Source organism: Cydia strobilella, chromosome 19 (assembly GCF_947568885.1).
Source record: "Cydia strobilella chromosome 19, ilCydStro3.1, whole genome shotgun sequence".
Classification (NCBI taxonomy): domain Eukaryota; kingdom Metazoa; phylum Arthropoda; class Insecta; order Lepidoptera; family Tortricidae; genus Cydia; species Cydia strobilella.
Window position 1 is genome coordinate 11,957,536 of NC_086059.1, and position 22,584 is coordinate 11,980,119.

General features: G+C 34.6%; 3 protein-coding genes across 5 annotated transcripts in view; 1 reads left to right on the forward strand and 2 right to left on the reverse strand.

Annotated features, from left to right (window-relative positions):
* Nucleotides 1-22,584, reverse strand: part of LOC134749941 (retinol dehydrogenase 12-like) — a 463,382-nt gene that overhangs the window by 53,715 nt on the left and 387,083 nt on the right. The window lies entirely within an intron of this gene.
* The window catches only part of LOC134749906 (uncharacterized), a 188,946-nt gene that overhangs the window by 49,591 nt on the left and 116,771 nt on the right, over nt 1-22,584 (forward strand). The window lies entirely within an intron of this gene.
* LOC134749944 (alpha-tocopherol transfer protein-like) overlaps nt 10,775-22,584 on the reverse strand; it is a 214,942-nt gene continuing 203,132 nt past the window's right edge. The window contains exon 7 of the transcript XR_010128529.1: nt 10,775-10,855. The gene's annotated coding sequence lies outside the window, so the exon portion shown is untranslated. The remainder of the gene's footprint in view (nt 10,856-22,584) is intronic.

Sequence of the window (22,584 nt, forward strand, 5' to 3'; positions counted from 1 at the left end):
TTTTTCATGTATTACTTTTGGGTTACATAAAGGGGAACGTAAATTTTATTATTTTCATAATTCATAATTTATTTATTGCATCCATGGTTTACATTTGGTGGTACATACATAGTGGGTTTCACATGGACCCTGGTAGGGCACAGCAATAGTCTTAAATCTAAAGTATGCTAGGTATTAGTATTAATGTAATCATTATATAAACTTGGTCTTATGACAATGGTTAAGACATTGTAATTTAAAATTATATTGCAACAAATTTATTAATGTCTTGGAGATATTATTAACAATTAAATTTAACATTGAAAATGTAGGGTATATGTATAATATTTGTTTATTTAATAGTTATGTCAAGAATGTCAAGATTAAGAATTTGTATGTCATGCAATGTTTAATAAGAATTGGTAAAAAATAAATCGAATAAAAATAATAATGTGGGTAATAATTAAAACTAATAATTAACAATTAACATTAAATTCCATTAAAAATAATACCATTCGTGATCATTAACCTTAACATTAAATTCAATTAAAACTAGTAACATTCGTGATCATTTTTATCTTCCAAGAAATCATTCAATTTATAGTAGCATTTGTTAACTAATAAGTTCTTCAACAGTTTGTTAAAATGTTTATCTGATGTCTGAAGTTTAATATCGTCGCCGAGTTTGTTATATATTTTAATGGCCATCATTTTTGGGCTTGTTTTGTGTAGGTGTAGTACTGAACGTTCGGGTGGTGCCAGGTTGTGCTTGTATCTACTTTCATATCGTCGAGGATGGTCGGCAAATTTTGGAAAAAAATGTGGATATTTCCTAACGAACTTACAAATCTCGAATATGTAGATTGATGTTAATGTCAGGATTTTATATTGAACAAAATAGGGTCTACAACTGTCTGGTACCTTAATATTAGCCAGTGTTCGTATGCATTTTTTTTGTAATACGAATATTTCTTCTATATCTGTACTGTTTCCCCAAAGGATTATCCCGTAATTAAGCCACGAAAAGGTGTATGCGTAGTAAGCCGCTAGAGCGCATTCGAAGTTCGTTGATCGTTTTAATTCTCTTAGAGCATATAAGAATGTCGAAAGTTTACTGGCTAATTTTTGGATATGTGATTTCCAATTAATGTGCGTATCAATATTTAAACCAAGGAGGGTGAATGTATCTACACATTCTATTGTTTGTCCGTTAAATGAGTAATTTATATCCAACGCGTCTTTTTGGTATGGTCTAAATTGCATAATTTTGGTTTTTGAAAAATTTATATCCAAATTATGGTCAGTCAACCAGTCTGTCAGTTTTGTCTGTGTATTAGTTATGTTATTTTGTAAATTTTCGTCGTTCTGACAAGACGTCAAAATCGAAATATCGTCCGCGAAGAGTACACATAGGTCATCCAGATTACTAGGAAGATTGTTTATATATATTAAAAATAATAAGCATCCGATACACGATCCTTGGGGAATGGAATGCTTGACTGATTGGAAGTCCGATTTAATATTGTCGATCATTCCAGTTTTGTGGTCTAGGTATTGTATCTCGACGTATTGTTTACGGTTCTCTAAGTACGAAGTGAACCATTTATGCGCTGTACCTCTTATACCTATTTCGTGTAGCTTGTCTAGGAGAATTTTATATTGTACTCGATCGTAGGCTTTCGTCATATCTAATAAAATACCGACCGCGTATTTTCTATCATTTATAATATTTAGCGCTTCTTGTATATATTTATAGGTGGCCAGTACAGTTGAGCGGTTTTGTCGGAAACCGTTCTGGCTTTCATTAAAAATGGAGTATTTTTCGCAGAATGAGTTCAGGCGTGTGCACATAGCTAGTTCGAAGATCTTTGACGAAGTCGGTAGTAGAGCAATAGGCCTGTAATTGTTGGGATCTGACTTAGCACCTTTTTTATGGATCGGCTTAATAATAGAAGTTTTTAGTTGATCTGGGAATATTCCATCAGAAAACGACTGATTTACAAGCAAATAATACGCTAAGGTTAATTCATCAGCACAGCTTTTAATTAATTTAGGCGGTAATTCGTCAATGCCGTAACTACTTTTATTTTTCAAGTTTCGTATGATCGCCTTTATTTCGTGCGGCTCGACCGGTCGCAAGTACATGGTGTTGAGTGTGCGTGGACCCGGCCGCCCGCGCGGCTCCTCCCCTCCGGTGACTCGCCCGACGGATGCAAAAAATGCATTGAACGCGTTTGCTACTTGTTTCGGGTCAGACGTAAGATTAGTATGGATCGCTAGTTCAATGTTGTGTTGTGGTCGTTTGGTGACTTTGTTTGTGCGTTCCTTAATTATTTTCCACATAGCTATAGATACGTTCTCGGAGTTTAATAATGATGTTATATATTGATTCCTTTTGGATTGTAAAATGGCGCGTTTTAGTAATTTTGCATATTGCTTGTAGTGTTTTGTAAGAATTGGATTTTTTGTATAAGTAACTAAAGTTTTTAAGATTCTTTTGTGCTTGCATGATAATTTGATCCCTTTAGAAAGCCATTTTCTTTTATTGTTTGATTTTATTGTGGTTAATTTTTTTGGAATGCATTTGTTTAAGGTTTCCTTTAATGTACTTTCGAAGATGTGATAATTTACGTTAACGTCATTATCTGGATGTAGTTTTTGGTTCCAATCTATTTTTTGTAGCTCTGACTTGAATTTTGATATATTATCCGTATTAAACAACCGCTTATATATTTTCCAGGCCTTAAAATCCTTTTTTTTATTATTATCCGTAATCTCTGTATGTAGAAGAGTGCCTTTGTGGTCAGAAAATCCGAAGTCATAGACGCGCGTATTTAAATATTTATTTTTAAAGTTAGTGAAAATCAAGTCTAAACAAGTTGACGAGGTGTTTGTCACTCGTGTCGGTTCTTTAATGTGTTGTGTGAGGTTGTACTCTAGCATTAAGTTTATTAGAGTTGAAGAACTTTTATTATTTTCTAATACATTAGTGTTAAAATCGCCTCCTAGAATAACTGATTTCTTATTATATTGTTTACTTAAGTGTTTTATTATTTAGTACTTATTATATTTTTGCGCTACGACGCATGGTTTAGGAGATACAGTCCTATATTTTTTTTTACAATGCATGTGCTCGAAAAGTGCGTTTCCTACGGAGCCATATCGTGCGGAAAGTACTGCTTTTCCGCACTAGTGCTTTTTGTTTTCAATTTTTTTTTACAGTACATATGGTGCTACTTTCTCGCACTAGTGCGGAAAAGAGCACTTACCGTGCATATGTCGAAAGTTTAAAGGGCCATATGTACTGTAAAACGTACGATACACGTGCGAATAGGTAATTCGCAACTCGTGTCGATTTAAAACACTCCTTTTAATAATTAAACTTATTTGCCATGATATGTTTTTTTATTTACTCGCACAATGCATAGTAAAACATTGTATGATACACGTGCGTAAAGATGATTTCCGCACTTGTTGCATAAATAGCATTTTTTTTTATCAAAGAATGAAAGAGTCACGGTATTAATAACCAAATTTTACTTTAGTGGTACCTTTTCCCTATCACTGTCACAAATGTATGTGGCGTTCACGTAAACGCGATATTTTTGAGATTTCCCTGCGCAATGTTGCCAGCTCGCTCGCAGATCAAACATGTACTTACAGTTGTTTTGCATAATGGTGACATTGTACAATATCTATAAGTTTTAAATAGGTAAAAGATAATTCGACGCATTCTCTGCTTGCTTGTTGCTTGTTGTTGTGTTGTTTGCGTAACTTCTTTGAATAAGTTGCGTTAATTTGGCGCACAGGCGAAGTAAACATGCGTTGCGTACGGCAAGGTCACGCCGCGGCCCCACCCTGCACGGCCTCCGTTGCCCATTCAGACCGCCCGCTAGCTTCGTTTGAACGCAAATAATATTTTTGTAATATTTGTTTATGCAGTGGATGCAAGTGACACAAATTCATACATCTTATTTATCCCGCATTTCAAATTAATAAGATGTAAACTCTAATATCTTTAATATTCTTTTGTAACGGTGACAGCCTGTTACAACAAAATCATCAAATATCTTATGAAGCTATGCCTTAATAAGACACAAAATCATTTAATGGACCTATTTAAACGATTAAATTCGACCTAAGTAATTTTTTTTAACTCTAATTTTTTTTTTGTGTCATTTAGAATATTATGACATAGTATCAGATTGCAGTGGACGTAATTGACACAAACTATGTTTTCACACTAAAAACACTATCCTAAATGCAACACAGTTACATGTTTTCTCTCGAATATTTTTTTATCCAAAATAATTCAAAATAAAAAATAATTACCACAAAATAACAAATTACTAGAAAAGCAAATTATATATATGACACAAAACAAAATGTAAGATTTACATCTTAACAAAGTATTCATAAGCGAAAACAGAATTGACTTTAATATTTTTATAACCTAGGGGTCAAAATATAGCCAGCGGTACAGGTCTACATGTTTACTTCGCCTGTGCGCCAAATTAACGCAACTTATTCAAAGATGTTACGCAAACAACAACAACAAGAAAGCAAAGAATGCGTCGAATTATCTTTTACCTATTTAAAACTCATAGATATTGTACAATGTCACCATTATGCAAAAGAACTGTAAGTACATGTTTGATTTGCGAGCGAGCTGGCAACATTGCGCAGGGAAATCTTAAAAATATCGCGTTTACGTGAACGCCACATACATTTGTGACAGTGATAGGGAAAAGGTACCACTAAAGTAAAATTTGGTTATTAATACCGTGACTTTCTTTCATTCTTTGATAAAAAAAATTGCTATTTATGCAACAAGTGCGGAAATCATCTTTACGCACGTGTATCATACAATGTTTTACTATGCATTGTGCGAGTAAATAAAAAAACATGTCATGGCAAATAAGTTTAATTATTAAAAGGAGTGTTTTAAATCGACACGAGTTGCGAATTACCTATTCGCACGTGTATCGTACGTTTTACAGTACATATGGCCCTTTAAACTTTCGACATATGCACGGTAAGTGCTCTTTTCCGCACTAGTGCGAGAAAGTAGCACCCTATGTACTGTAAAAAAAAATTGAAAACAAAAAGCACTAGTGCGGAAAAGCAGTACTTTCCGCACGATATGGCTCCGTAGGAAACGCACTTTTCGAGCACATGCATTGTAAAAAAATATATAGGACTGTATCTCCTAAACCATGCGTCGTAGCGCAAAAATAATAAAATTTTCGTTCCCCTTTATGTAACCCAAAAGTAATACATGAAAAATACAATGAAAAAAAAAGAAACAAAATCTTTATAGGGCTGTACCTATATTAGCTGTATCTCCTATATCGTGCATCGTAGCGCAAAAATAATCAAATTTTCGCTCCCCTTTAAGAAGCCCCTAATTAAGATTTAAAAACGCAAAAAAGAAAAAAAAGAGGAAAAAATCTTTATAGGGCTGCATCTCCTAAACCGTGCATCGTAGCACAAAAATAATCAAATTTTCGTTCCCCTTAAGAAACCCTTAATTAAAACTTTAAAAAAAACCAGGAAAAAAACTTTATAGAGCTATTATAGCTATATATATAGATATAATATCTCCTAAACCGTGCGTGGTGGCGCAAAAATAATAAAAATTTCGTTCCCCTTTATGAAGCCCCAAAGTAATATACTAAAAACACAATGAAAAAAAAGAAAAAAAATAACAAAAAAACTTTATAGGGTTGTATCTCCTACACCGTGCATCGTAGCGCAAAAATAATTTAAAAAATCCCTTTAAGAAACCCCTAATTAAGATTGAAAAACGCAAAAAAGAAAGTGGAAAAAAAACATTTTAGGGCTGTATCTCCTAAACCGTGCGTCGTAGCGCAAAAATAATAAAATTTTCGTTCCCCTTTACGGAACCCCAAAGTAATATACAAAAAACACAATGAAAAAAAAAAACAAAAAAACTTTATAGGGCTGTATCTCCTAAACCGTCGTAGCGCAAAAATAATCAAAATTTCGTTCCCCTTTGTGGAACCCCAAACTAATATACAAAAAACACAATGAAAAAAAAAAACAAAAAAAAATCTTTATAGGCCTGCATATCCTAAATCGTGCATCGTAGCGCAAAAATAATCAATTTTTCGTTCCCCTTTAAGGATCCCTTAATTAATACTAAAAAAAAAAAACAAAAAAAAAACAGGAAAAAATCTTTATAGAGCTATATCTCCTAAACCGTGCGTGGTAGCGCAAAAAGAACAAAATTTACGGAACCCCAAAATAATATACAAAAAACACAATGAAAAAAAACAACAAAAAAAATCTTTATAGGGCTGCATCTCCTAAACCGTGCATCGTAGCACAAAAATAATCAAATTTTCGTTCCCATTTAAGAAACCCTTAATTAAAACTTAAAAAAAAAACCAGGAAAAAAAACTTTATAGAGCTATTATAGCTATATATAGGTATATAGATATAATATCTCCTAAACCGTGCGTGGTGGCGCAAAAATAATAAAATTTTCGTTCCCCTTTATGCAACCCATAATTTATATTTAAAAAAAACGCAAAATTAAAAAAAAAACATTATAGGGCTGTATCTCTTAAACCATGCGTCGTAGCGCAAAAATAATTAAAAAAAACCCCTTTAAGAAACCCGTAATTAATACTTAAAAAAAAAAACAAAAAAAAACCAGGAAAAAAACTTTATAGAGCTGTATCTCCTAAACCGTGCGTGGTACCGCAAAAAGAATAAAATTTTCGTTCCCCTTTATGCAACCCATAATTTATATTTAAAAAAACGCAAAATTTAAAAAAAAATCTATAGGGCTGTATCTCCTAAACCATGTGTCGTAGCGCAAAAATAATAAAATTTTCGTTCCCCTTTATAAAACCCCAAAGTAATATACAAAAAACACAATGTAAAAAAGAAAAAAAGAAAAAAAAAACAATAAAAAAATCTTTATAGGGCTGTATCTCCTAAACCATGCGTCGTAGCGCAAAAATAATAAAATTTTCGTTCCCCTTTATGCAACCCATAATTTATATTTAAAAAAAAAATGCAAAATTTAAAAAAAAAATCATTATAGGGCTGTATCTCTTAAACCATGCGTCGTAGCGCAAAAATAATTTAAAAAACCCCTTTAAGAAACCCGTAATTAATACTTAAAAAAAACAAAAAAAAACCAGGAAAAAAAACTTTATAGAGCTGTATCTCCTAAACCGTGCGTGGTACCGCAAAAACAATAAAATTTTCGTTCCCCTTTATAAAGCCCCAAAATAATATACAAAAACACAAGGAAAAGAAAGAAAAAAATAATAACAAAAAAACTTTATAGGGCTGTATCTCCTAAACCGTGCATCGTAGCGCAAAAATAATCAATATCCGTTCCCCTTTAAGAAGCCCCTAATTAAGATTTAAAAACGCAAAAAAGAAAAAGAGAAAAAAATCATTTTAGGGCTGTATCTCCTAAACCGTGCGTCGTAGCGCAAAAATAATAAAATTTTCGTTCCCTTTTATGAAACCCCAAAGTAATAACAAAAAACGCAATGACAAAAAAAAGAAAAAAGAACAACAAAAAAACTTTAGGGATGTATCTCCTAAACCGTGCATGGTAGCGAAAAATAATCAAATTTTCGTTCCCCTTAAGAAGCCCTTAATTAAGATTTAGAAACGTAAAAAAGAAAAAGAAAAAAATCTATATAGGGCTGTATCTCCTAAACCGTGCGTCGTAGCGCAAAAATAATCAACTTTTCGGTCCCCTTTATGTAACCATTAATTTATACAAAAAAAAAACGCAAAAAAAAGAGTTTTTTTTATAGGGCTTGATCTCCTAAACCATGCGTCGTAGCGCAAAAATAATTAAATTTTCGTTCCCCTTTATGAAACCCCAAAGTAATATACAAAAAACACAATGTAAAAAAGAAAAAAACAATAAAAAAAACTTTATAGGGCTGTATCTCCTAAACCGTGCGTCGTAGCGCAAAAATAATCAAATTTTCTTTCCTCTTTATTCAACCCTTAATTTATATTTAAAAAAAAAAAACGCTTTCACTAAACTGCTGTAACTCGGAAACTTAGAATCCACAAAGGGGACTTTACTAAATTATGACACATATTAAAGCCTGACCAGTAATATATGATCATTGTCAAGAGGGCGCTGTTCATTCTCATGTATAGGGTGACAGTTCAGTATAGTATGAAAAAATATTGTATTTAATGAACATCATCATCAATGTAATTAATGTTGCTTGCCACGCTTAAACATAACAAAAATCACAATAAATTGCGTCTTAAAATAAACTTAAAAAGTCTACTAAAAATCGAAACAAAAGTAATTTTTAAGTCGCTGTTGTGACATTCTCAATCAAAAGGTAGGTACCACTTTGTCGTTTACCATAAAGACGAAATTTGATTATATCTTTATACAAATAACCTGTCAGAGAAAGTGGTACCTTTTGATTAGGAACGTCACAAATGTTGGTCAGTATGAGGAGTGCAGCCTACAGTTTATTTTTAATTATATTTATATACCTACTACGGTAAGATTGATAAGACAATGTAATTATGCCTCCGAATGAAATAAATACACTATATCGCAAAACTAAGTGGCGAGACAGCTCATAATGCCATCTCTTGGTTGGTCTTAACAAGGGTAAAGGAGATAGTATTAAGATCTCAGTCGCCAGCTGATATTGCGGCAAGTATAATAAGCACCCCACCCGCGTAGGTACCCTTCCCCGCGCACGCCCTTCTTGCTCAATTGAGTTTTATTTTGCCAGATAGTAAAAAAACCGTGGATCAAAATGACCCAAATTATGAATGATGTCTCAATGTGGTATTATAATATTGTAGACGTAAACTTAATAATATGAATTTTTTTTTGTGGCAGATACAGGGTGTTAATTAGAAAAAAAATTTTTTTAAATAAAAGCGGTGGATGAATTTGACACAGATTTGTTTGAATAACATATAACAATGTTCTGTAAAGTACAACACTTCACTTACCGACTCTAATATTTTTTTAGGCGTTTTAGGATCAATATTAGGTATTTATTAAATGCCATTATACCCGTGGATGAAAATGACACAAAATGCGTGTGTACGTCGGAAGCCACTTTGCCTTTACAGGGAAACAAAGAATTTCGTCTCGAATATTTTTTTTACAGAATGCTGATTGAAAAAAGAAATACCTAAATTTCTACCTAAGCAAATACCTAGGATGACACAAAATATTATTTTTAGGTTTAGTATATGGTCTGGAAACTATATATAAAAAATAAGCAACATTAATATTCTTATAACCTCAGAAGTTATTGGTACAGGTCTATTTGCTACCGAATTAAACATACTTACTCGTATTCATTTTCCAGCACACCAACGCGAGAAAAATACTAACTGTAAAACATTACTGATCAAATCCAATTGAACACTAAAACATTTTTCAAATTTACATTATTTATTTATTGAAACTTTTTTGCACAGTAAAAGTTGTACAAAAGGCGAGCTTAATGCCAGAAGGCATTCTCTACCAGTTAACCAGTTAATTATTTATAAATTACTCGTGAATTCACTTCATAAAGTTTTAGTTAGTAGTAGAGGTATTATGGTGGGATTTCCAAAGCAAAACAGGCAAAGTTAAGCAAGATATTGACGACGAATTTATCAAAAACATGAGGGAAAATTGAAGTAAATAAGAGCAAGACAACAACAAGCAAGGCAACAAGAGGAAGAAGTGAAGACCAAGGAGAGCGTACATGCATCAAATAATGGAAAACTCAACGTCGTGTGGTCAGGCTGTCAAAGAGAAGGCAGAGGACCGCCAAACATGGAAATTGCTCCACCGACAAGAGTCTTACTCTTAAATATATGATGATGATGATAAGTATATCGGCTATATAAAAAAATATTGATTTGCACTCTTTCTTTAGTTAATGGATGACCCCCCATACCCTGGAACTATACTTCTACATTACTGAACCGGTCAGCCCCATCTTAGGCTCTGTCTTGACTTGTTGTTGTTGACTTGTTGTGCCTGAGGAAGGATTCCCGAAGAATCCGAAGCATGTCGCAAAAAGCGACTAAAAATTATAGTGAGTGAAACCGTACTGATCTAAATATTCTGTCTTGACTTGTCATCAGGTGCGACTAAGGTCAATCGGCCGGCAATGTGCGGTTTCAGAGGAATTCCTTTCCGCCAACGTTCCAGTTGTGGAATGAGCGTCCTGCCGCGATTTTCTCAACCGTAATGGTGGTCCAAAAGTGAACCTATAGGTTTTTAACGAGTTATTGACTGCCCTGGAGTTGCAACCACCCATAGGCTACACTACCGCTTACTCACATGGAAATGACGAAACCAGGGCCGTGTTGCATAATAAACTACAACTAATATTACAAGCGGAACTTCCTTTTGTAATAAGTCGATTTAGAAAAGGAGTTCCGCTTGTAATATTACTTGTAGTTTATTATGCAACACGGCCCAGAAAGTTTAAGCTATGGAACGATAAAATGGGCACTTGTTTTTTTATAAATATTTTTTTAGTAAGATTAGACCATATCGTTACATTAAATTTAAGGCAGTTAACACACTGTTGCGGTTTTTAAATGCGGCGGTAGTGCGAACGCTGTAGATATACCTATAATGCTGTTACACTTTAACAACTTCGCCGTATCCGAAAACCGCATCAGTGTCATAACACTCAGGATCGTAGCAAGTGGAAATCCGTAGTCTCTGCCTACCCCTCCGGGAAATAGGCGTGATTATATGTATGTATGTATGTGTATGTAAAGACAATAACACGGTTATGATCCTGACATACCTCTTTCGCTTCCTTCACTTTCATAACATTCCTCATACACGCTCGCCGGTTTAGGGTGCTCTTGACCTGGCCTTTCTTCAGGATTTCCCCGATCTGATCAGATAAAGTCCGCCGAGGTCTGCCCCTTCCAACTCCCGTTTCTACCTCTCCCTTATATACTCTCTTTGTTAGCCTCCTTTCACTCATTCTTTCCACGTGTCCAAACCATCTCAACATACCTTTCTCAATTTTTGTCACTACATCTTCGCTCAGTCCACACTTTTCCCTTATCACACTGTTCTTAATTCTATCTTGTAATCTCACCCCACATACACTTCTCAACGCTCTCATTTCCACTGCATTGACTTGGCTTTGATGCCTCTTCTGCCATACCCAACTTTCGCTACCATACATAAGTGTAGGCACCAGCACCCCTCTATGCACAGCCAACCGTGCCTTTTGCGACACCTTCTGGCTGCTCATAAAAGCGTTAAGTGCCCCATTCACGCGATTTCCAGCACTCACTCTCCTTTCAATATCTTTATCATGCTTACCGTCCCTAGTGAATAATGTTCCCAGATACACAAACTCTTTCACTTGTTCTACTCTTTCTTGACCAATCAAAATTTCACAGTTTGTCATATATTCCTCCTTTTCAAATACCATAACTTTCGTCTTACTTACATTTATTTTCATTCCTTTCCTTTCAAAAGATCCATGCATTCTAGTTACCATCTCCTGCAACTCTTCACCCGATGACGCTAGCAATACCAGGTCATCAGCGTAAAGAAGACATTTGACGGGTAACCCACTCATTCTCAGCCCACACTCATCATTTCTCAAATCATGCAAACTACTGTCCATGAACAGATTAAATAAACAGCCACGGTGACGCTACACATCCCTGCCTAACACCCTTTTCGATGCTACAATAATATGTAACAATTGCAAATCCTTGAACAACCAAATCTTAAAATGGATCCCTGAAAGCTATATTTAAATCAAATCAACATTGAACACCGTAACATCCTGAAATTTATTACCGCCCCTCATCTCCAGCCAAGGCAAAACCAACCTTAACTCTTTCAAATAAACTCTATAATCAAGTGACAATCAGAGTGGTGGTTAGTGATTGATATATCGCTAACCACTGGAAAACCAACCTTAAACCTTTATTATAAAGTCTATAATCGGTGTAGAGATTGGTGAATGACAGGATGCGGGGACAGATACAGGATGATGTCAATTGTATCAATGTACTTGGGCTGCCCTTGTGGGATGATCTTGTGCGGTGCAATATGTGGGTGCATTGACAACGGTTGTGACGAAAATTAGTCAATATTTCTTTTTAATTATACAGTTTAGAACATTAAAAACGGGTCTGTAAAAACCGGACAACTGCGAGTCGGACTCGCCCACCGAGGGTTCCGTACTTTTTAGCATTTGTTGTTATAGCGGCAACAGAAATATACCATCTGTGAAAATTTCAACTGTCTAGCTATCACGGTTCATGAGATACAGCCTGGTGACAAACAGACGGACAGACGGACATAGGAGTCTTAGTATAAGGGTACCGTTTTTACCCTTATGGTACGGAACCCTAACAAACTGCTGTATACCTACAAGGACATATCGACGACAACAACGTACAAGGTGCAAAGTGCTAAAAGGTTCGAACTACGTCAGCTGTAGCATAATGATCTAGAAGTCGAAACCTATCGCCTGGTATAAGAATTTTCTTAAAATGTCACTTAGTATAGATTTTTAAATGACGCATACAGTGCCATCTGAGTCGAAAATCTGTATACTAACACGAACACCATTCCAAGTGCCACATCGAATCGTACGCGATGAATGCCATCTCACTCACTCGCGCGTACGGAGCGCTATTTACCACATCGCACTCAGTTCGCGGCGGACCGGCTAGTCAACGGTTGTGAATGCTTCGATCGTTTTCTAGAGAATATTAACATGTTATTACGTTAATGTTGTCCTAATTTTGAGTTTTTGTAAGAATTTTGTTGAATTCATTCGATCGATCAATTTACTACAAATATAAAGTTTGTTAATCATGACGGAGAAACGTGCGAGATGGTTGGAATCATTAAAATCAGGAGCAAAAAGATCGGGTACGGATTACATCAAACCAGAACTAAATAAATCGACCACAATAAAATTGAGGTATGTAATATTTATTTACATTTTCTTTATATTTTTATGTTTATACGTTTAAAAATGTGTAAAGTGTTCGATGTGACATATAGAACTACATACGCGAAAAGTATTATTTAAGAGAACTACGCACGCAGGACTATCTGCCACTTAGAACTGTTTACGCCATTTAATCAGTCACTTAGAACTATTTACCTTTTTTTTATTTGTTTTTGAACACACTCAAAATAGTCATATCTTTCATTGCAAGTGCTAATTTAAATAATAAAAAGCTTAAGCGTAATATTATGTTATAATGCTATGCTATGTGTAATAAAATAACTATCCTAGATGAAGGTTTTATACGGGCAGTTTTGTTGTACCTATAGCTAATCCTTATTTTGGTCACTGTTTACATTGCACCACTAATATAGCTTTACGTATGAATATATGCACATAATGTTAAAGCTTAATCTATGTTGCTTTTAATATGCATGGTAGGTATTTGACTTTCAGAGTCACCACTAAGGATGGACGAAGCATCATGCGAGGAATTATATTTAAAAAAACAAAAAACATTGTCACCCCAGTTAGCAAATACAGTTCCAGACAGGCAAGACAACCAAAACTTTGATTGTATGAATAATTTTGAAAATATTAGAGATCCTTCTTTGAATGTCACGAATTATGTATTGTGGCTTGGCCGTTTCGCTACCGTCACATGGACGGAAGGTGAAAAATTTATGCATTATTCTTTATTATACAATAGTTCTTGTAGTAACGAAACGAAAAATTTGACTAAGATGTAGAGCCCTAACTACAAGTAGGTCTACCCACAAGTAGTTAGAAGCTTGGCTCTACAAGAGATCTGATATTAAGTTTTTGACAGTGCGAGCCTAATGGTTTCTTTCATCTTGGCAACATTTTACATGAAAATGTTTTTAGTGGGATTTCACTTTGGATTTGTAAGTTGCGTATGACAATTTTCCATCCCCTAATTTAAAGGATTGGGAGTAATTTACTATTAAAAATCCTGAAATACGTATCTGAAGGCATATTTTCCACAATCTGCTTTTTACTGATTCCCCATACAAACTTCAGCCCCCTTTTTTCCCCTAACGCTCTTTTCCACCCCCTTACGGGGTGATTTGAGGGTTGAAAACTATTACTACAAAATGCTACCCCCCTTTTCACCCCCTTAGGGGCTAAAAATTTCAAGTTTTTGAATTTTTCTGTTGTTTGTGTACTAAGACTATGTTATATACCAAATTTCAGCTTCCTAGGATTTCGGGAAGGACCCTAAATGTTTTGAAGATCATCAGTGAGTGAGTGAGTGACGAAATTGTTTTTTTTTTTAGATATGAATAAAATCTATAGTAAATAAGAGTTATGTAATTGAAAGTGTTTATGCTTACTAAGTCTACTAATGACATCATATGCCGAGAATTTTGTTTATCTGGTATAATCTAAACCCAAGTAATGAGGGTTCAAAAAAACGACAAAGCGCTTCGAGAAAAGGTAGGTAGTGCGCTTCGCTTTGCTCGTCTTGGCGGGGGCACCGTGCCCCCAGGTTCTTCGCGAAAATATCTTGATCCTGACGTTTGTTTTTATTTTTATTGTAAGACATTATTCATTTGATTGAATTATGTCTCACAATTGATTGATTCAAAGACTTGTTTGAATACGTAATTTTGTCAGAAAGATGATACGTGATATTAAAGAAGATTTATCAATGTGATAGTAAACCCTAAGGTAAATAAGTAAGAACAATGTTTAAAGGTGCTCCTTTTTTCCTGACTAATTCCGTGATGTAGACTGATATGTAAGGTGTTAGTAACAGGTTTACATTTTTATTACATAATATTGAATAAACAACACATCTAATAAATTTTAATAACAACTAATAAACTTTTACTTTTATTTAGTACTTTCTACATAATTATTAAGTTATAAAATTAATGTCGAATATGATTCTATCTGCAAAATGTGTCAAAATTATAATTATTCAGATTTATATAAAATAATTATGCAACCAAAAATAAAATAAAAAATAGTGCGTTAAAACTATGTTATATAATTTAAAAAAATAATCGAAACAAATGACTTAAATTTGATGACTTACTTCACACATAGAATCTTTTACAGTGAGTCGGACACTTTTTTTACCAAGTATAATATTCTAAGTCCCAGATAGACCTACATACGAAGATTTGATAGAAAATTACAACCAAGTATAATGTTCTAAGTCCCAGATAGACCTGCTTACGTAGTTGTTAAAGAAAATTGAAACCAAGTATAATATTCTAAGTGGTAGATAGAACGGTATACACAACGGTGAGCAAATCGTTATAACTTAATCTAGTGGGCTATCTGCATTTTCTCGAAAAATACCATTAAATTGAGTTATATGAAAATAAAATAAGCAATACAATAAAATTATAATCATGTGTGCCAAATTTCAGTTTATTATCTTTAACACAAAAAAAATTATAAGGATTCTACTTCTGATTTGCTCTCCTGTAAAGTTGTCATTTTTCAATTAGAATCATATACGTTGTTGTCGTCGATATTTTGCAATAATCGCACTTAAACTATCGTGAGACATATTTCAAAATATTTATCAGTACGGTTTTTACTCACTATTATTTTTAGTCGCTTTTGGCGACATGTTTCGCAGGCGCAGGCGGGCGGCGCGGGCAGTGCACGACGAACAACCGCCGCGGACACTCGTGCCTGAGGATGGATTCCCAAAGAATCCGAAACATGTCGCCAAAAGCGACTAAAAATAATAGTGAGTAAAAATCGTACTGATAAATATTAGGACATATTTTTTTAACTTTTGCGTGTAGGTAACCTAACAAACAAAATAAATTGATAATGTTGCATGAAATCAGTAAAATAATGGATGTACATATAACAACCTTAGCCTTCGCAGGATGACATTGAATTTACAATAATTCACAATGATGGTTGCCATCGTCACTAAAATCAACACAAATCATGAAATCAACATTAAGTACAATTTACATTCAGTTACGCTAAAATGGTTTTTGTAAAGTGTAATATTTGTTATTTAACCACTAGATGTTTAGGCAAATATATAAATAATGCACATTATCCTAAGCACCGAACAAACGAGATATACTAACCGCAAACCGGCTTCGGTGGTAACCGCAACTATCGATGGTCGTGAGGCTTTGCCTGTACCAAAGATAGATATAACTCCGTAATAGATAGATACAGTCTAAGGAAAAAACGTGCCTCGAAGATCAAGAAAATTTGATTCTCGATCAGATGGCGCCACTACCTTTGGCCTACTCTCGCATAGAGGTTGTTGACGGTTTCGTTTGTTATTTAACAATTTTAACGCATATCAGTGAAAGAAAATATCGAAATTGGTCAAAATCATATAAAAATAATTTATGCGAATAAAAAAAATCTTTTATCCATATTTAAATGCATTTTATCGTATTTTTATAAATCTTCATTTTTAGTTTTAAAGTGTGTCCATAGATGGCAGGGAATTTACTGTGGTTACAAAATTTACTATGACAGTACCGCTCTATCCTATTATATACTCTTTGCCTGTACATAATGTATACTCGGCCCAATTCGAACAATGCTTATAAGATGTTACTGCGATACGATACGGATATCTACGTCAGTGGCAAGTGACATTTCTTCAACCAAAAATGTCACTTTGACAAACGGAATCATGTCGTTTCTCAGGCTTCCAACTAATATTCATACCAATTTCTTTTTTTTGACGTGATGTCTTATAAATCGATGAACACCGGTAGCATGCACGAAAAAGTGTCACGTTGTGGACAGATCTCCATGGTAACGTTGTGGACAGATTTCCATGGTAACGTTGTGGACAGATCTCCATGGTAACGTTGTGGACAGATCTCCATGGTAACGTGACGTGACATTCTTATGACTTTATCACGCAAAATTATCGTCCGTAAACCTACTACAGGACAACTATATATATTGTTTTTAAAATTAGATTTTGCGTTTTAAGCGCGATGGGGTGACAGACAGACAGAAATACATACTTTGCATTTATAATCTTAGTAGGGACATGTATACTGGGGTTTTGACTAATTATATTTGTCTTTGCTGCAATAGGAATCCAGTATCCGTTATTATAATACAATTGGTTGGTTTAAAAATATTATATCGTTTCTAAACCAACCAATAAGGTGGTAAATAATTTGCCGTTTCCATTTGCTTATATGGTAAATCTATGTAGACATGCTCCTAATCTAATATAACATCTAAAACTTTCCATTTTGAACACATGACATGTTAAAACATACCTATATCAGCGGTGTCAGCATGGTTGCATTTTTATCACCTATCACTATGCCTGTCACTTTCGCACTTCCATACTTGTTAGAACGTGACAGGCACGGTGACAGGCGATAAGAATGCTACCGTGCTAAGCCCACAGGTCTATCGCGAAATTGTTTTGTTCTTAAACATTGGAAAGGTAACAAAATAAATTCGCGATAGACCCGATATAAAAATGTTTTAATAGGGTCGTAATAATTTCATGTAAATTTAGAAAACTCATTAATTATTACTTGTCCTCCTTTCTAATTCTAATAACTTGGTAGAGAATTTATAAAATTAATGTTCTTGTTTAGATAAAACGTGCTTCTAGCTAGGCACACTTTAGCTGCACTTTTTTTATGATATCTTTTAATATCTACGTCGATGACAAACAACCGGTGGTAACCGTAGCCTAATATGTATACATATTATCATAGAGTAACTTATACTAGAGCGGTACTGTCATAGTAAATTTTGTAACCCCAGTAAATTCACTGCCATCTGTCGACACACTTTAAAACTAAAAATGAAGATTTATAAAAATACGATAGAATGTATTTAAATATAGATAAATGATTTTTTTTATTTGCATTAATTATTTTTATGATTTTGACCCATGTTCTTTCACTGATATGCGTTAAAATTGTTAAATAACAAACGAAACCGTCAACGCCATCTATACGACTGTAGGCCAAAACTAGTAGCGCCCTCTGAACGAGAATTAAATTTTCTTGATTTTCGAGGCACGTTTTTTCCTTAGACTGTATCCATCTATTACGGAGTTATATCTATCTTTGATATTATGTATATAAATGCAACCTACATTACAAATCCCACAATTATTTTTGATATTTCCTATTAACTAGTGACTCCGTGAACTGAAAGACCTCGCGATAAGCTTCATGAGATTTAAAAATAAAAAAAATATAAAAATACTTTCTTTGAGTCATTATCATTATCACAGCGAACTCACAATGGTCTTCAATGCCATAAATTCGACTGACACTAGTCCTTTACGCCAATTACCGCCATTTGGAACATTTTTATAGAAGAAACGTACCGAAATTGCTCACAAAATTCCACGAGAATCGCTTTAGATTCCGGACATAGGTAAGAAATATTTAGGTTAGTTACGCTCGGTCTATTAATGGCTATGTATCGAATTATGCAAAAAAAGGGGTAAGTATAGATACCGGCTATTATTTATTTAATCACATTTATATTTTTTGTGATATTATCTGCCAATCAAGAAAACTGTGTCTATACTAAATTCACAAATTGAGTGCTCTAAAAAGATTTTTCTCACTTTATTTGCTGATGTAAGAATCTGCAAACAAATTTACATTATGCTTATCTTCCATAATCTCCTATCTCACACAATTAGTCTTTTAAAAATACACTTTAACGTTGTGAAAATAAGGTTCAAAGTTGATAATCACTCAAGTCTGAATACGAGATTTTCAGGTTAACGTCAAATTGAGGATTGGGCACATGAGTAGAATTAAATAGGGTCCAATCCAATCAAATCTCGTATTCAGACTTGAGTGATTATCAACTTTGAACCTTATTTTCACAACGTTAAAGTGTATTTTTAAAAGAATAATTTTGTGAGAGGAGATTATGGAAGATAAGCGTAATGTAAATTTGTTTGCAGATTCTTACATCAGCAAATAATATTGGTTTAGGTCTTGAAGTCATCTTAAATGCTGGCGGCGGTGGACGTGATTTGATTTCGTTTGGGCATCTATTCTTTTAAAATAAATGTATTAAGGCGAAAGATTTTTATCTTATTAGGTATAACCTATGTATTTGTTTATTTTAATTTTTTTTAGGTCTTGAAGTCATCTTAAATGCTGTCAGCGGTGGACGTGTTTTTTTTAGGGTTCCGTACCCAAAGGGTAAAAACGGGACCCTATTACTAAGACTCTGCTGTCCGTCTGACCGTCTGTCTGTCTGTCACCAGGCTGTATCTCATGAACCGTGATAGCTAGACAGTTGAAATTTTCACAGATGACGTATTTCTGTTGCCGCTATAACAATAAATACTAAAAAGTACGGAACCCTCGGTGCGCGAGTCCGTCTCGCACTTGGCCGGTTTTTTGGGTATCTATTCTTTTAAAATAAATGTATTTAGGCGAAATATTTTAATCTTAGTATTGAGGGTAAATGTGGACAGGATGGATGCGTCATATTACGCATTTACAGTACTATATAGTCCGACTGACAAACAAGTGTAAAAGCGCCATAAAACGCTACAAATGTCTTAGTCGTGAACTCGTAAAGGCCAATGATAACATTGAATTGATCTGTTATTTTCTATACCGGAAAAAACAGCGGAAGTCAAACAACGGTGGAGGTCGTTCATGAGATAGAATGTCCTTCGATCTTATTCGGTCTTTCATATGACACCGGTGACTATAACAATAACCGAATAATTTCTAGTCGGACAAAGCTAATTCTGCATGGCATTGCCGTGGACAAAGTGTGGCGGTGTCATGAAGAATGTTGAGTTTCTATGAAAATGTAAAGTTTATAATGGCACTGCCGCACTTTATTCTGTTCAAGTCAGTGTAAAAGTTAGCTTAGACGGACTCTTAAGAGGAAAGGGGGCGACCGCTTCTCCATCGTAATCCTCATTTTCCTGAAAATATTTTGACACAATTTCATTAAGTCAACTGGTGCAACAGGAATTCTTGTTGATTTTTAACATTTAAGACTTTCGCGTTTTGAACACATATTAAATCACATTGACAATCGGGTCTATCGCGAATTTATTATATTTTTGCTGGGACGTCAGTTAGCCGCGACCACGAACAGTGAAACCTGTGTCGAAAATGTGTCGAAACGTCGGTAAATAAATGTAACAATAGTTATTTGTGCAACAAGAGAGGAAAGTTGGTTTTTCTTGCGAGTGTTTATTTTGAGTCCCGAGAAAGCGAAAGACTCTATAATTGAATCACGAGCGAAGCGAGTGATTCTAAGGTAGAATCTTGAGCGTAGCGAGGGACTCAAAAACACGAGTTGTAAAATAACTTTGCTCTCGTGTTGCACACATAAATTTTCACCTCAGTAGTGAGAACATATTAAAGGTTAAAATGTATTTCGAATTACACAGAATAAACAGAAAAAAAGTATTATAATATGTACGATACGATAAGATACGATACGAGACCGGACCGGACCGGACCGGACCGGATCGTACCGTACCGTACCGTACCGTATCGTATCGTAGTATGAAGTTCATGGCCTTCACTAAATTAAAAAGCTCCAGGGAGTGACGAAAGTAGGCTTGTTCGAGTTGCTGAGGTGAAAAATAAATTCGCGATAGACCTGATAGTGCAAAAATCGGCAAAATCTTGTACTGAAAACGAAATTAACAGCACGCTAAGACTGCCTAAATTCATACGCATTCATAGCTATTTAAAATTTCAAATCTAGATCACATACCGTGAAAATACAACGTAAATACAATATTCCCATTTCTTGGCAAGCTAACCGCTCTAGCGATTCACTTTGTAACGTAGAGATCCGTAAAAAAATAGGTCAAAACGATAGTAGACCATCGAACTGTTTAACGCTGCGTCTTACGTAAGCGAACAAGTCGAACAACACGCTAACGCGGCGGGCCTAAGGCGTTCGCGTTCGCAACGAGATCGCCCACGTAGGACACTTCTATAGGTATTAAAGGATTGATTCACCCCGCACCGCATCGCTTCGCTTCGCGTTCGTATTGGTCGCCTACGTAAAACAGGGTATTTAATTTCAATTTCAAAAAAATGGAGCACAGCTGAGGTAAATTAAGTAAATAAAAATTTGATATATATATCTATATTTTCCACAATCCACGGATAAAAAAAACTATAATCTTACGGTACCACTATCACAGAATAACTAATAGTACTCACTATCTTTCACGGCAAACTTTATTTATTCTGTGACAAACTAATCCAAAAGTTCAATTTAACTGGTTTTCCTGAGCGTGTCAAAGAGCAATTGAAATAACGCCCATCAAATTGAAGCGAGAAAGTGCTGTCCATTCCAAATAGGAATCATACCGCGTTATATATCGCCGCTATACTTACTCAACCTCGTATCTGCAACACTCGTTTGATGACAAAAACACCCCGTATTCTGAATGAAAGAAAAGCGATATTTCCATCAAATGATTGTTGCAAATATGAGGTTGAGTAAGTATAGCGACGATATGGTACAAACAGCAACACTCTTAACTGTCCATCGGTGGACCTTACGCCCTTTGTAATAAGATTCACGAACAGTCATTTAACAGTGTGGGCTTGGTACTACCGAATCACACTAATACCACCCTTATTAACACTGCACAAAGTTCAACAAAGTCAAAGTGCGTGATATCGAATGCGCACAGTATGTATCCTTGAATGTTTTTGAAATTGGAACCTTATTCGAATGACAATTAGGATTCGTTTTGATTATTAATGTTGAGAGATAAGATAGATGATAATGATGGACTGTTTAGTGGAAGCAACAATAGGTTATTAGATTCATTGAGTTAGACACACCCTACAGTAATAGTGTAAGTTATCATTATCACCCTATAAAATGGTCGGTTATTAATTAAGGTTTATGGTAAGTGTGTCCCGAATCGGTACAAATGTGCATAATATGAAAGCCAAACATTTATTACACTTATGCGAATTCGCATGCTATGCGTGTATACAGGGTGTTTTTTTAATAGCCTGCAATAATTTACGATGTGTATGTACTGGTCATACTGAGCAACTATTACTATGGGACCAACCCCGAAATGACGGAAAAAAATTGTCTGTTTCATGCATTTTGGCTGGTCTGATGTTGATATTTTTTATGGAAGAGCCCCTTTTTTTTTTGCGATTTTGGGCTGGTCCCATAGTAAAAGTTACTCAGTATGACCTATTCGCATCGTAAAATTATTAAGAACACCCTGCATAACTAGTGACGTCCCTTATCCAATGTGAAGACCGCCTAATGTATTTTTTTTTTCTTTTTTTTTCAAAGGCACATAATTAATTTCAAAATTACTCGCCAAACTGCATATGCAGTTTGTTGGCGAGGCTCTTTTTTACAATTTTATGCACCTACTTAAGTTGCTATCTTCCTATGCTTACCCTAAGTTTGACATTAAAGTTAGTCTTAGAAAAAATATACCTATATAATAAAGTATCCTTTTACAAATAAATGTTTCTATCTAAAGGATACACTATGCTAAAATAACAAACAACAACAAATATAATTTAAATAATAATACACGGTTGCTAAGGTCAAGGTAAGTTATCTATAAGTGTTTTTTTTAATTTGTTCTTTACTTCCAATATGC